The 15,358-nt window shown below is 37.2% G+C and overlaps 1 protein-coding gene across 1 annotated transcript in view; it reads right to left on the bottom strand.

The window, feature by feature from the left end:
* SYCP2L (synaptonemal complex protein 2 like) overlaps nt 1-15,358 on the bottom strand; it is a gene marked incomplete at its 5' end in the record, with an annotated part of 98,532 nt that overhangs the window by 55,462 nt on the left and 27,712 nt on the right. The window lies entirely within an intron of this gene.

The raw sequence follows: 15,358 nt of genomic DNA, 5'->3' as shown, positions 1-15,358 counted from the left end.
CAAAATGGCAATAAGTGCATAATTATCAATAATTACTTCAAATATAAATGGACTAAATGCTCCAATAAAAAGACATAAGGTAACTGAATGGTTAAAACAGGATCATCCATATGTTGCATATAAAAGACTCACTCCAGACCTACAGACACTTGCAAATGAAAGTGAAGGGATGGAAAAACATTATGCGTATGGAAGTGAAAACAAAGCTGAGGTAGCAATACTCATTTCAGGTAAAAACAGACTGTAAAACAGGCTATCGCAGGAAACAAGAAAGGACATTACTTGATAAAGGGAGCAGTCCAGCAGGAAGATCTAATAATTGTAAATATTATCCACCCAACACAGGAACACATCCAAAAACATAAAGCAGTTATATCAGACATAAAGAAGATAGCTATCATAATTCAGTAACAGTAGGGGACTTTCACACACCACTAACATTAAAGGATAGATTATCTAGACAGAAAGAAAACAAGGAAATAGCTTTCAATGACACATGGGAGCAGATCAATCTAACAGATATATTCAGATATATTCAGGATATATTCTATCCTAGAACAGTGGACTACAACTTTTCAAGTGCCCATAGAAGATTCTCCATAATAGATCACATGTTAGGCCACAAGTCACAACAAATTCAAAAAGGTTGAAATCATAGTATGTATCTTTTTCCCCTGCAATAATAGGAAATTAGAAATCAATATGAAGAAAAAATTTGGAAAGAATGCTACTACATCAAGGTTCAATAATAAGCCAGTAAATAACAAATGCCTCAACTGAGAAACCAAAGGAAATCAAGAAATACATGGAGACAAATGAAAACACAATAGTTCTAAATCTTTGGGACACAGGAAAAGCAGCCCAAGAGTGAAGATTATAGCAATACAGGCCTACCTCAAAAAGCAAGAAAAAAACCTTAAACAATCTAACCTCACACCTAAAGGAGCTAGTAAAACAACAACAAAGCCCAAACCAATAATAGAAGGAAAGAAGTAAGATTAAATGAAATAAAGACAGAAAAAACTTCCAAGAGCACAAGTTAACGAAACCAGGAGCTGATTCTTCGAAAAGAACAACAAAATTGATCAACCTTTAGCCCAGTCTCAAAAATAAAACAAGACTCAAAAAATCAGAAATGAAGAAATACCACCACAGAAATACAAAGGTTTGGGGCACTTGGGTGGCTCAGTTGGTTAAGCATCTGCCTTTGGCTCTGATCATGATCTCTGGGATCGAGCCCTTTGGTGGGTTCCCTGCTCAGCAGGGAGTTTTTGCTTCTCCCTCTTCCCTTCTCTCCACTCACGCTCCTTCTCTCACTCATGCTTTTAATTTAAAAATCTTTAAATTAAAATAATAAACAAGATCACTCAGCAAGTGAGTCACATAGCCAGAATTTGAACATAAATCTTCAAATAAAAGTCTGTTTAAAAAAAATACAAAGAATTAGAATATTATGTAAAATCATACACCAACAAATTACACAATGGAAAATTTCCTAAAAACATGGAACCTAAAACTGAATCAGGAAGAAACTGAAAATTTGAACAGACTAATTACTAGTGATAAAATTAAATCAGTAATAAAAAAAGCACTCCCAATAAACAAAAATCTGGGACCAGATGGCTTCACAGATGAATTCTACCAACATTTAAAGTTCAGATAATACTGATTTTTCCTCAAACTATTCCCAAAAATAAAAGAAGAATGAAAGGTTCTAAATTCATTTGACAAGGCAAGAATTACCCTGGTACTAAAACCAGACAGACAATACAAAAAAGGAGTAATGCCCTCGGGGCGCCTGGGTGGCTCAGTGGGTTGAGCCGCTGCCTTCGGCTCGGGTCATAATCTCGGGGTCCTGGGATCGAGTCCCGCATCGGGCTCTCTGCTCGGCAGGGAGCCTGCTTCCTCCTCTCTCTCTCTGCCTGCCTCTCTGCCTGCTTGTGATCTCTGTCAAATAAATAAATAAAATCTTTAAAAAAAAAAAAAAAGGAGTAATGCCCTATGCTTTACAAGATTATTTTTAAATGAGCTGCAATACACACAATGACCTGAAACTTTTTACATAAGTCAGGTGACACTGCAGAACCTAAACTGAGTATTCTCTTGTCTAAGAAGGATGAAAACACTGTACTTATCGTCACATCAATGATGAACTAGCAGCAGCCATAGCTCCTGGCTGACCATGTAACCTAAAACTTCTAAACTTCCCACAGAAAGTTCTTTGTGTTGAAGCCAGAGATAGTAAAATGTCTACACCTAAGGGCACTGATTGTCATCTCATAACTGCTTTGCCTGGATTTTTCCGAAGAAATGGTCCTCTGATTTTAAAATCCCATGTTCTCTAAGCACTTTCCTTGAGCCATGGGGAGCCTTCCTTCCACCCAGTGTAACAATCAGTAGGATAAGTATTTTTGTTTTCAGTTAGATAAATCTTTGGGTTAAAAAGAAAAAAAAGTCAGCTTGTATTCTGATAGGTCAACTTTGAATTTTATATTCTCAATATCTCCCAGTAAACATTCAGAAGGTACAGCCTATCTCACCTGCTTCACTGTTCAACAGTGGCATCATCTGAAAACTGGAAGTCACTACACACCTATCAGCAAAAATGTGGTTGACCCTAGTCAGAGGAAATCTTCAGAAGAGGGTACACAGTAATAAGCACAGACTCTGAGTTAATAACAATAGTAACAATAATAGCTATATTTATTGATTGCTCCATAAATACCAGACATTGTTCTTAGCCCTTCACAGGTCTTAATTCTTTTAATTGTTCACAACACCATGACATAGGTATTATCGCTGTTTTGCAGATGAGGCAGTTGAAGCAAGGAGAGAAAAAGTACCTTGCTCAAAAGTTACCCAGCTAGAAGTGGTAGAGCTAGGTGAAATTTGAATGTGCTTAACTTGTCTGGCTTCTAAAGACATGATCTTACCGTGTTTATTTCCCTTAAATATAAGCTAGCATTCACTGAATACTTACTAAAATCCAGACACTATGCTAAGTATATGACATCTCTCATTTAATCATTTCACTTTATGGGTAAGAGAACTGAATTCACAAGTGTTAAGTAACCTGTCCAACTTAGTAAGTGGTCAAGTCAGGATTTAAACACAAATCCAACTCCAAAGCATAAATTTTAGTACCATATTGCATTCTATATGTAACTACTAAAATGTAATTAGTCACTCTTCAAAAGTTAAAAAAAAATAGAGGACAAAGGAAAATGATTCATTAAGGTTAGTAAGTGCAACAACTCGTATATCACTTTGAAGAAAACCAAAAGAAGAAGGCATCTAAATAGACAGGAAAGTCAAGTAGCAAAGCAATTAAATTTGAATGAAATAAGGACCTATCAGTATTTGGAATTCTAAAAGGCTAAGCCATCATACTCCTTGAATAAGAGCCTGAAAGAAAGCTGATAGGAAAAATGGCAGAATGAGACTAAAGTAAGTGGAAGAAAAAGCAGAGATGTTACTGTAAATATCTTATACAGTACAATTTTAATTGGCATAAATAGAATGGCAGAAACAAAGCCAAAAAAGTAATAACCAGCTGCTTTAACCAGACCATGCTTAGAAAACAAGGTTCAGTAGTAAGGACTACACTTTTTTAAAAGGAATAATTATCAAATTAAGTGAAATGGTGAGAATGCCTAAGACATCTGGATTCTGTGTCATTTGAGTTTCTATCTCTAATCTAGATCTTTCCCTTAAGCCTTCAACCATGGTTAACATAGCCTAGAACCTCCATTTAACACATCTTCTTCCTGAAACCTAAACTTTCCTGTGTTTCCCAATTATTCAGTTAGCCAAGCTAAGAACCTTAGCTGTTTACATGGTCTCCACCTCCTCCCTTACTCCACAATATCTACCCTAGCTGCCAGTGAATCCATCCTTCCTCCAGAAGCTCCTGAATAGAATTACCATTATCTCTTGCCGGGATCACTTCTATGGTCATTATTCAGCTTTCTTGCCTTTTGCTCTATCTCCAAACCTTTCCAATTTACTGCCTATATTAGTAATTTTAAGCTACAGTTTTTCAAAACTAAGTCATGAACCCATTGGTAAAATTAGTTGTGAGCAACTTTTAATGTAATAGATTAGATCTTACATTAGTTTTTAAAGAAATTAGTATACATAATAATATATTACTGTAAAACCTGTTTCAAATACACATTTATGGGTATGTCTGAGAATGTGTACTGATTTAAATGCATTTAAATCATGATTTAAATGCATTTCTGAGGGTCTCAGTCCAACAATTTGAGAAGCATTAGCTCCACAGATGAGTAATCTCAATAAATTACAAGACGACTACCCCATGCTTAATGTTCTCCAAAATTTCATTACTTTTCAGATAAATTACAAACTCCTTAGTGCTCTGCACAGGGGTTTCAGGACCTGACCTCTGCTTACCTTCCAGGGTTCATTCAATTCTTAATACTCCCTGGTCTGAATTCTGTGGCTCAGAGAACAGACTTCCTCCCAGTTCCCTGACAGGGCTCTGCACACCCACACTTTGACTGCATACATTTCTCCCTTCCTGGAGTCCTCATCTCCCCCCCTTTATTGGAGAAGGGTAACAGCATCCATTGAAGAATCACCTCAGCCATCTTCTCCACAGGTTTGTTGACTCTCTAAAATTTGCTGTTGCTCTGAGCACATCGACATAATATTCACTTTCCTACAAGTGTGACTGTGTCTGCTTAACTATAGATCTGCAAGGTCCTTAAGAAAACTATTGTGTCTTGAGTATCCATATTCCTAGCACAAATCCCATAAACAGGTGACCCTAAACGTTTCCAGAAAAAAATAATTCTGCACATCAATGGGACTAATAAATCCTAGTATTACAGGTCAGTGGACTAACCACCTATAAAAAGAATTTTCTAGTAGGAGAATTATAAGTAATCACTAGAAATGTGTAATGTTAAAAGAAACATCTTATACCCCATTAGGAGTGAGCTTCTGCTACCTCCCGTCCCTTGCTCATACTACTCCTTCCCTTTACTCACAATTCACTTTTCCATATGTAGTATGGAAATTTGATTTGGATTTGTCTGCCTGAAACAACTACAAAACCAGATAGAACATACAATGTTTTTTCAGATGTCGTACATCAAGCAATGCAAAATAGTGACCACTAAGGAAGAGTAAACAAGTGAAGGGAGCACTACAGTTGCTTCACAACACTGCTTGGAGAGAATCCCTGGGCTGCCATGCAGGGAGAAGAAACAGTCAAAAGTCAACAATGTCCCTAAGTAGGGGAGAGACATGTGTGGTAAGAGTCTGCAGGAAAGAGAACCAGAGAGGACAGAGCTATAGAGCGTGTGTGTTCAAGATCTGCAAAGGAGTCTTAAGTCTTGAGTGGAGTATTGGGATCATTAGGTTCATGTGTCAGCTTGACTGGAGTTAAGAGGTGCCCAGATTAAATATTTCTAGGTATGTCCATGAGAACGATTCTGGAGGAGACTGGCGTTTGAATCAGTGGATTCAGACTGATCTCCCTGACATGGGTGGGCATTATCCAATTCACTGAGGACCTGAATAGAAAGGTGGGAGAGAAAACATTGTCCCTTTTACTTCCTCCCTTATGCTTAAGCGGAGATATTGGTCTTCTCATGACTTTGGCCTGGAATCGACACCATTTACATGGTTCTCAGGCCTCCTTTGGACTTGTAATCACAGTCACATCATTGAATTCCCTGGGTCTCCAGCTTGTAGGTGGCAGATGTGGGACTTCAACTTTCACAGTCATGTGAGTCAATTCCTCATAATAATTCTACTTCTTATATATTTATCATATATTTTCCATTTTCCTGGAGAACCCTGACTAATACAAACACCAGTCATGCATATTATGCTGCCTGAAGCTGACAAAAGAACCATTTCAAGGAGAGAGAGAGAATCCCCAGAACGCAAAGGACTGGGAAGAGTTCGTGTTTTTATTAACCATGGAGAAAACTTCTAATTCATGGAGCATTCATAGGTATAGTATTCACAAGAATATTGAATTAAGGATGGGGAATAATTATCCCTAAATTAAAGGCTACTTTACTCTCACCTAACAAGGCTTAAAAGCAAACCTCAAAAGGATCACTTGGCCTTAAAATAACTAAGCCACATCCCAGAATAAAGTACAAGGAATTTACTAGAATACACAAGTATCCAATTACCAAGCAGGTATTGGTTGAATTCTATCATGAATTCTAGCATCAAAAATTGCTAGGCATGCAAAAAAGCAGGAAAACAACGCATTATGCGAAGAAAAATCAATTGATTGAAATCAGCTTTAAAAATGTCACAAGAGATATACCAGCAGACAAGTGTATTAAAAGCAGTTCTAATGACTACATTAGAAGTAAAGTGAAGAGAAGAAGGTTGAGGATAGCTTGAAGATATTAAGTAGAGGTATTAAAGATAAAACCCTCAAAAAGAACTGCTAGTGGTGAAAAACAATGTCTGAGATGACAAGTACACGAAATAGGATTAAGAACAGTTGAATACTATAGAAAAGATTAGTAAACTTGAAGATATGGCAATAAAAACTAAAACAAGAAAAAAAAATCAATTCATCAGTATGCTGTGTGATAAAGCCCTAGATACATATATATGCACATATAAATACATATAAATACATATTTATATGTATACATGTATTTAATGTATGTATTTATATATATAAGTATATTTATATATAATGTAATTTATTTTATATGTATATATTTATATATATTTATTTATATATTTATATGTAAATATATATTTATATATAAATATATTTATATGTAAATATATGTATATAAATATATACATATAAAATTGGAGAACTTGAAGGACACCAAAAAAGAAAGGCTAAACCTTTAAAGAAATACTGACTGAAAAATTTTTTTAATTTAAAAATTTTATTAGAGTACATGCACACACAAGCCAGGGGAATGGCAGAGGGAGAGGGAAAAGTAGGCTCCCTGTTGAACAGGGAGCCCAATGTGGGGCCCTGATCCCAAGACCCTAGGATCATGACCTCCGCCAAAGGCAGACACTAAAACAACTGAGACACACAGGAATTCTGAAATTTTCTACATTTAATGAAAATCTATAAACTAATATCCAAAAAGCTTAACCCCTAAGCTCAAGATACATGAGAGGAAAAAACCCTACAGCAAATTCATGTCCCAATCAAATTGCTTAAAATCATTAATAAAGACAAAGTCTGAAAATCACTCAGGGGAAAAAAAAGGCACCTTGCTTATAAGAGAACAAATATAAGAATTATAACAGATTTCTCACCAAAAAAAAGATCAAGTGAGAAGAAATAAAGCAAGACCTTTAAGTTACTGAAATGAAAAACTGTTAGCCTAGAAATTCCATACCCAGTATCAAACATGTAATAGTTCTAAGAATCACCAAGAGATCTGCCCAAGAATATTAAAGTCTTTCCAGGAAAGGATAATTATACTAGATGAAAATTTTTATCTGTACAAAGGAATGAAGGGCTGTAGAAATGGTAAATATGTGCTAAAGTAGAAGTTCTAATTTTAAAGTGGTTTAAATGGTGATTCACAGACCTGTACCCCTGGGGATAAAAATATATGTTTATAAAAAATAAAAAATTAATAAAGTGGTTTAAAATTATAACTATTTTAAACAGCACTTACTAGAGATTTATAATATGTGTAAAAGTAAATTGTATGATAAAAGTAGCAAAAAAAACTTTGAGTTGTGCTTAAGGGCTTATGTGTAAACTGATATGTTATCTGAAGGTTAAGGGTGGTAGGTTTTATATATCATAAACCACTAAAAAAAAAAAAAAGTGATACCAAATAAACAAAGGAGATAAAAATGGAGCCATAAAATATTTTCCATTTATCCAAAACACATCAGAAAGAGGAAAAGTGAAACAAAAATATTGGCATGACAAATAGAAAACAAATAGCAAGATAGTATGAGATATAAATGCAACCAGATCATATAAAATATAAATGGTCTAAATATCCCAATAAAGAACAGAGACGATCATATTGAGATAAATAACAAAGCAAAACCAAATGCTGCCTATAATAAACACCTTAAATATATAAACCCAAAAAGGTTGAAGGTAAAATAGCAGGAAAAGATATGCTATACTTAAACTAAGAAAAAGAAAGCAGTAGTGGCCATATTAACATACAACAGTTTTCAGAACAAAGAATATTGCCTGAGGTAATTCTGACATATTTGGTCAATTAATACTTGACAAGAGAGCCAGGAACACTTGAAGGGGAAGTAGTCTCTTCAATCAGTGATGCAGGGAAATTGGATAACCACAGGCAAAAGACTTAAATGGGACTCCTCTTTTACAATACTCAGAATTAACTCAGACTTAAACATAAGACTTGAAACCATAAGTCTTCTGGGCTGGCGGGAGGGGTGGTGGTAGGCAGGGTAAAAGTTTCTTGACATTTGTCTTGGCAATAATTTTTTGTATTTAACACCAAAAGCAACAAAAGTAAAATTTAAAAACTGGGATTACATCACACTAAAAACCTACACAGCAAAAGAAACAATTAAAATAAAAATGCAACCTACCAAAAGGGTGGAAATATTTGCAACTCACACTCTGGTAAGGGATTAATACCCGAAATACAAGAACTCCTATAACTCAATAGCAAAAAACAAAGGATCCCAATTTAAATATATGCAGGGGACCTGAAGAGAAAATTTTCCTAAAGAAGATAATCACATGGCTAATATATACATGCAAAGGTGCTCGGCACCACTAATCAGGGAGATAAAAATCAAAACCACAATGAGATATTACTTCTTACCTGTTAGATCAAAAAGACAAGAGTACAAGTCTTAGTAAGGATGTGGAAACAAAGAAAACCCTGGGGCACTATTAATGGAAATATAATTGTAAAGCAACTATGGAAGGTTAAACAGCTAGTATGGTGGTTCCTCAAAGATGTTTACATAGAAGTACCGTATGATTCAGCAATTCCACTTCTGGGTATATATCCAAAGGGAGCCAAATCACTGTTGAAGAGATATCTGCATCCTCACGTTTATTACAGTGTTATTTACAATAGCTAAGATATGGAAACAACTCGTCTATTGATAGAAGAATGGATAAAGTAGATGTGGTACACTATTTGATCCTAAAAACGCAAATCCCATATTGTGCAATGACATAGATGGACTTTGAAGACATTATGCTAAGTGAAACAAATCAGAAGAAAAAACTTTATTTGATTTTACTTATGGAATTAAAGCCCTACTTAAACTGCAACACTATGAAGTGCCCATTGATAGACGAATGGATAAGGAAAGTGTGGAACATATGTACGCTGGAGTATTACTCAACCACCAACAAAATCCTGCCATTTGCAACAATATGGATGGACCTAGAGGGTACAATGATAAATGAAATAAGTCAGAGAAACACAAATACCCTATGATTTCACTCATATGTTGAATTTAAGAAAGAAGGAAACAAACAAACAAAAAACCAGACACGGAAATATAAAGAACTGGTGGTTGGCCGAAGGGAGGTCAGTGGAGAGATGGGTGAAACAGATGAAGAGTGTTAAGAAAACGATTATCTTGATGAGCTCTAAGAAATGTATAGAATTGTTGAATCAATATATTTTATTCCTGAACCTAATAGGACACTGTATATTAATTATACTTGAATTTTTAAAAAACTTAAACTCATAGAAAAGAATATCAGTTTTGTGATTACTAATGGTGGGAGTTGGGAGGATAGGGGTCAACAGTGGATGAAAGTGATCCAAAGTTTCAAGCTTCCAGTTATAAGAAATACAGGGGATGTAACGTAGATATATTTGAAAATTGCTAAGAGTAGATCCTAAAAGTTCTCCCCACAAGGAAAATAATTGTAATTTTATGAGAAGCTTTGTGGTAACTAAATTTACTATGGTAATCATTTTGTAATATATGCCTGTCAAGGCATTATGCTGTATACCTAAAATTTCTATAGATTTGTATGGCAATTACAACCAAAAAAAGTAAAACAGCTTTATTGTTTGGATAGAGGATCAAACCAGCCACAACATTCCTTTAAGCCATAATGGCTTAGAGAGCTGAGAAAGCTCCAGGAGAAAAGTTGGAATCTACTAGAAGTTGGTTCATGAGATTTAAGGGGGAAAAAAAAAATAAAGAAAAAAAACTCCATAATATAAAAGTATAAGGTAAAGCAGCAAGTGCTGATGTAGAAGCTGCAGCAAGTTATCTAGAAGATCTAGCTAAAATAGTTACTGACGGTGGCTACACTAAACAGATTTTCCACAGCCTTCAATTGGAAGATGCCATCTAGGACTTTCATAGCTAGAGAAGAAAACTCAATGCCTGGTTTTGAAAGACAAGCGGAGTCTCTTGTTAGGGAGAATGGAGCTGCTGACTTTAACTTAAAGGCAACGCTCATTTACCACTCCAAAATCCCAGAGCCCTTCAGAATGATGCTAGATCTACTCAGCTCATGTTCTATAAATGGAACAACAAAGCCTGGATGACAGCACATCTGTTCACGATGTGGTTTACTGAACATTTTAAGCCCACTGTTAAGATCTGCTGCTAAGAAAACAAGATTCCTTTCAAAATATTACTGCCCACTGACTGTGTGCCTGGTCACCCAAGAGCTCTGGTGGATATGGGCAACAAGATGAATGCTGTTTCAGACCTGCTAACCACATCCCCTCTGAAGCCCATGGATCAAGGACTCATTTCTACTTAAGTTTCATTTAGGAATGTATTTCATAGAACTATGGCTGCCACAGATATTGATTCCTCAGACATATCTGGGGAAAGTCCATTGAAAACCTTCTAAAAAGGATCCACCATTCTAGATGCCAGCAAGAACATTTATGATTTATCGGAAGAGGTTAATAGATCAACATTAAAATGAGTTTGGAAGAAGCTAATTCCACTCCTCATGGATGACTTTGAAGGGTTTAAGATTCTAGTGGAGAATTAACTATAGATGTGGTGGATAGAGCAAGAGAGTTAGAAGTGGAGCCTGAAGATGGGACTGAGCTGCTGGAATCTCGTGATAAAATTGAGCAGAGGAGTTGTTGCTTCTTATGGATGAAAAAAAGTGGTTTGAGATGGTATCTATAGTGAAGATGCTATGAGGATTCTTGAGATGTCAACAAAGGTTTTAGAATATAATATAAACGTAGCTAATAACATAACAGGATTTAAGAGGACTGACTCCAACTTTGAGAGAAGCTTTACCATGAGTAAACTACTAAAGAGCATCTCATACTACAGAGAAACTGTTAATGAAACGAAGTGTCAATGTGGCGAACTTCATTGTTGCCTTATCTGAAGAAATCGCCCATCACCCCACCTTCACCAACCACCACTCTGACCAGGCAGCAGGAATCAACAGAGGCAAGAATTGCTACCAGCAAAAAGATTATGATTCACTGAAAGCTCAAACAGCATTTTTAAGCAATAATGTACTTTGAAAGTATATACAGTATGTGTCTAGAAAGAATGCTATTGCATAATTAATAGACTACAGGATAATATAATCCTTTCTTCTGTATGCATTGGGAAGCCAAATCATTTCACTTGCTTTGTTGCAATATTTGTATTGTGCTAATCTGGAACTGAATTTCAGTATCTCCAAGGCATGCCTGTACACAGTCCAGAAATAGAACTACACATATACGATCAAATGATTTCTTCAAAGTTTCCAAGAAAACTCAATGCGGGACAAATAATTGTTTCAGTAAATGATCTGGAATATTTGGACAGCCATATGCAAGAAAAGGTGGGGGGGGGGGGACAACCCCTCACATGATACAAAAATTAACATAAAATGGTAGCTGAAATAAGATCTAAAACATAAAGCTCCTAGAAGAAAATGTAGGGGAGAAAGAAAACGGGAGATGGCAGAGAAGTAGGAGACCCTGTTTCAATCGGTGCCCTAAAGTGAGCTAAATATCTACCAGAACACTCTGAACACCCATGAAACCAGCCTGAGTAGGATTATACACTTCTGGATCTCTACGGTGGGGGAAGACTTCAGTGGAGAGGTAAAGCAGAGTGGGAACACTCGGACTAATACTGGAGGATAAGCAAAAGGGGGAGGGAGCCACCAGAAGTGACCCATTGGAAAGTAATACCCCAATACAAAAGTACCCTGTGGTTGGGAACCAGCATCAACTTGGAGTCTGGTTAAAAGCACTCACAAAGAGCAAAAGATCTTAAGGGGCAACTGGTGGAATCGTGCGTTCACAGGCACGTGCCTAAACCCACGGACCTAGGATGGCCCCTGCTGGCAAACACCTGTGCAAGAGAACATGCTGTGGAGCCTCCAGATTGTGGTCCCTGAGCGTGAGGCTTTCCACTGCTTGCACCACCGCTCGGCTGGGCACACTCCCCATTCTGCCCGCACCTGAGAAAGCCTGGTGTGGGTGCCCGCTGCCAGTCTCTAGGACCGCACCCTTCCACGACCGGCCAAGGGTCTGAACACTCCCAGCCCATGCCTGAGCGAACCCAGCGTGATCTCTAGTCGGGATCTCTTAGCAGCGGCCTTCCTCAAACTGTGCAAACACAGGGTCTGAGTGCACCCCACATGGGCCTGGACCCCAGACAGCAGTTGCAGCAAAAGCAGCCACTGCCGCTGAAAGCAGGCTCCTCAGACCAATATCGCTTGTGGTTTTAGTAGCATGGGTGCAGAGACAGGCAGGCACCTCAGGTGACCACTGGGATGGTATGGCTGGGGGTGTGCATTGCCGGTGAGAGGTTGTGCTGTTCAGCTGAGTTTGTAGAGGGGGAGTCTGTGTGTTCTGGACCACCCAAAGGGGAGAAGACTGAGTCTTCTGAGACAGAGGTCTGGGGGCAGAAAGTTTGCTTTCCACTAAACCTCAGAAAAGCCCCAAAAGCTGCCAAAGAACAAAAACCTTCAGAGAACAAAAGCCTGAAAAACCAGTTTCCACAGAACCCAGTCCCTTGATAGGGGGCTGGACCACTCAACCCAAGCAAAACTGACGGGAGACCCAAAAGTTCATTTTCGCTTTTGTTTCCTTTGCCTTTGGAGACATTATCTTGAAAGAAGTTGCTGTGGCTGATATTGAAGAGGTTACTGCCTATGTTCTCCTCTAGGATTCTGATGGATTCCTGTCTCACGTTGAGGTCTTTTATCTATTTCGAGTTTATCTTTGTGTATGATGTGAGAGAATGACCAAGTTTCATTCTTCTACATATAGGTGTTCAATTTCATCAAGATCAAAAGTTTCTGCACAGCAAAGGAAACAGCAAAACAAAGAGGCAACCCACGGAATGGGAGAAGATATTTGTAAATGACAGTACAGACAAAAGGCTGATATTCAGGATCTATAAAGAACTTCTCAAACTCAACACACACAAAACAAATAATCATGTCAAAAAATGGGCAGGAGGCATGAACAGACACTTCTTCAATGAAGACATGCAAATGGCTAACAGACAAAGGAAAAACTGTTCATCACTTGCCATCAGGGAGATTCAAATTAAAACCACATTGAGATACCACCTTACACCAGTGAGAATGGCCAAAATTAGCAAGACAGGAAACAACGTGAGTTGGAGAGGATGTGGAAAAGGGGAACACTCTTACACTGTTGGTGGGAATGCAAATTGGTGCAGCCAATTTGGAGAACAGTGTGGAGATTCCTTAAGAAATTAAAAATAGAGCTTCCCTATGACCCTGCAATTACACTACTGGGTATTTACCCCAAAGATACAATGTAGTGAAAAGAAAGGCCATCTCTACCCCAATGTTCATAGCAGCAATGGCCACGGTTGCCAAACTGTGGAAAGAACCAAGATGCCCTTCAACAGACAAATGGATAAGGAAGATGTGGTCAATATACACTATGGAGTATTATTGCTCCATCAAAAAGGGTGAATACCTAACTTTTGTATCAATATGGTTGGGACTGGAAGAGATTATGCTGAGTGAAATAAGTCAAGCAGAGAGAGTCAATTATCATATGGTTTCACTTACTTGTGGAGCATAAGGAATAACATGCAGGACATTAGGAGAAGGAAAGGATAAGTGAATTGGAGGACATCGGAGGGGGAGACGAACCATGAGAGACTGTGGACTCAAACAAACAGAGGGTTTTGAAGGGGAGGGGGAGGGGGGAGGGGGTTAGGTGAGCCTGGTGATGGGTATTAAGGAGGGCATGTATTGCATGGAGCACTGGGTATGGTACATAAACAATGAATCTTGGAACACTGAAAAAAATTTAAAACAAAAAATGTAGGGAAACTGATCATGAGTTTACCTAAGATTTCTTAAGCACGTCACAAAAAAAGCATAAAGTATAGAAGAAAAAAATGAATTGGGAAAAAACAATCAATTGAGCTTAATGAGAACTAAGAACTTTTGCTCTTTAAAGATATGTTAGAGTCAAGCCAGCACTTCCTAGGGATGTCCTCGAGTGAGTTCTTTTGTCCTCATGTCCTCCTTTAGCAAATGGAGGTGAAAATATATTCCTTAGGGATATGGTGAAGACTGAATATATGGAATTCAATGCATTTAGTAAAGGCTATAAGGTCTCTAACAAGCTGTATTAGCTATGTACATCAGGCCTTCAATAGCTATGAAAGATTAAAAAAAGACACTTATGAAAATAAAAAAAGTTAAGCCCTAGACAGGGAGAAAAGCTTAAACATACCTAATAAAAGGACATATATAGAATATATAAAGAACACTTAAAGCAAATCATTTTTAATAGTGAAAGATTTCAAGATCTATTACCCAAGAGATAAAGATGGAAAATAAACACATGAAAAGATGATCGATACCATTAGTCATTATAGAAATGCAAATTAAAACCACAATGAAATATCCTTACATTTCTGCTGGAAGGGCTAAGATTAAAAAGATTAACATTACCAAGTATTAGAAAGAGTATGAACATCTCGAACTCTCAAAGACTGTTGGTGGGAATGATAAATGGTTTAACCACTTTAGGAAACATTTTGGTAGTGTTTCTTAGAAGGTAAACGTACACCAACAATGATCCAGTCATTCCACTCCTATGTATTTACTCAAGAGAAAATACACATCCATACAAAGGGTTATTTATGATCCCAAATGCTTTCCTTACAACAAAAAACTGGGACCTCAAATGGCCACCAGCTGGTGAATGGATCAACAAATAGTGGTAAATCCATGAAGGAACTATTACTTGGCAATATAGAAGAATGAACTAGTGATATACATAATATGGATAAATCTCAAAATAATTATGCTGAATGAAAGAAGCTGGTAGGAAAAAATTATACACTTTGATTTCATTTATATCAGATTTTCATTTATATCATTGCAAACTCTTCTATCACGGCAAAAATCAGTGAT

This window comes from Mustela nivalis (assembly GCF_964662115.1).
Source record: "Mustela nivalis genome assembly, chromosome: 5".
NCBI lineage: Eukaryota > Metazoa > Chordata > Mammalia > Carnivora > Mustelidae > Mustela > Mustela nivalis.
This window is presented reverse-complemented; position numbering and strand designations above follow the sequence as displayed.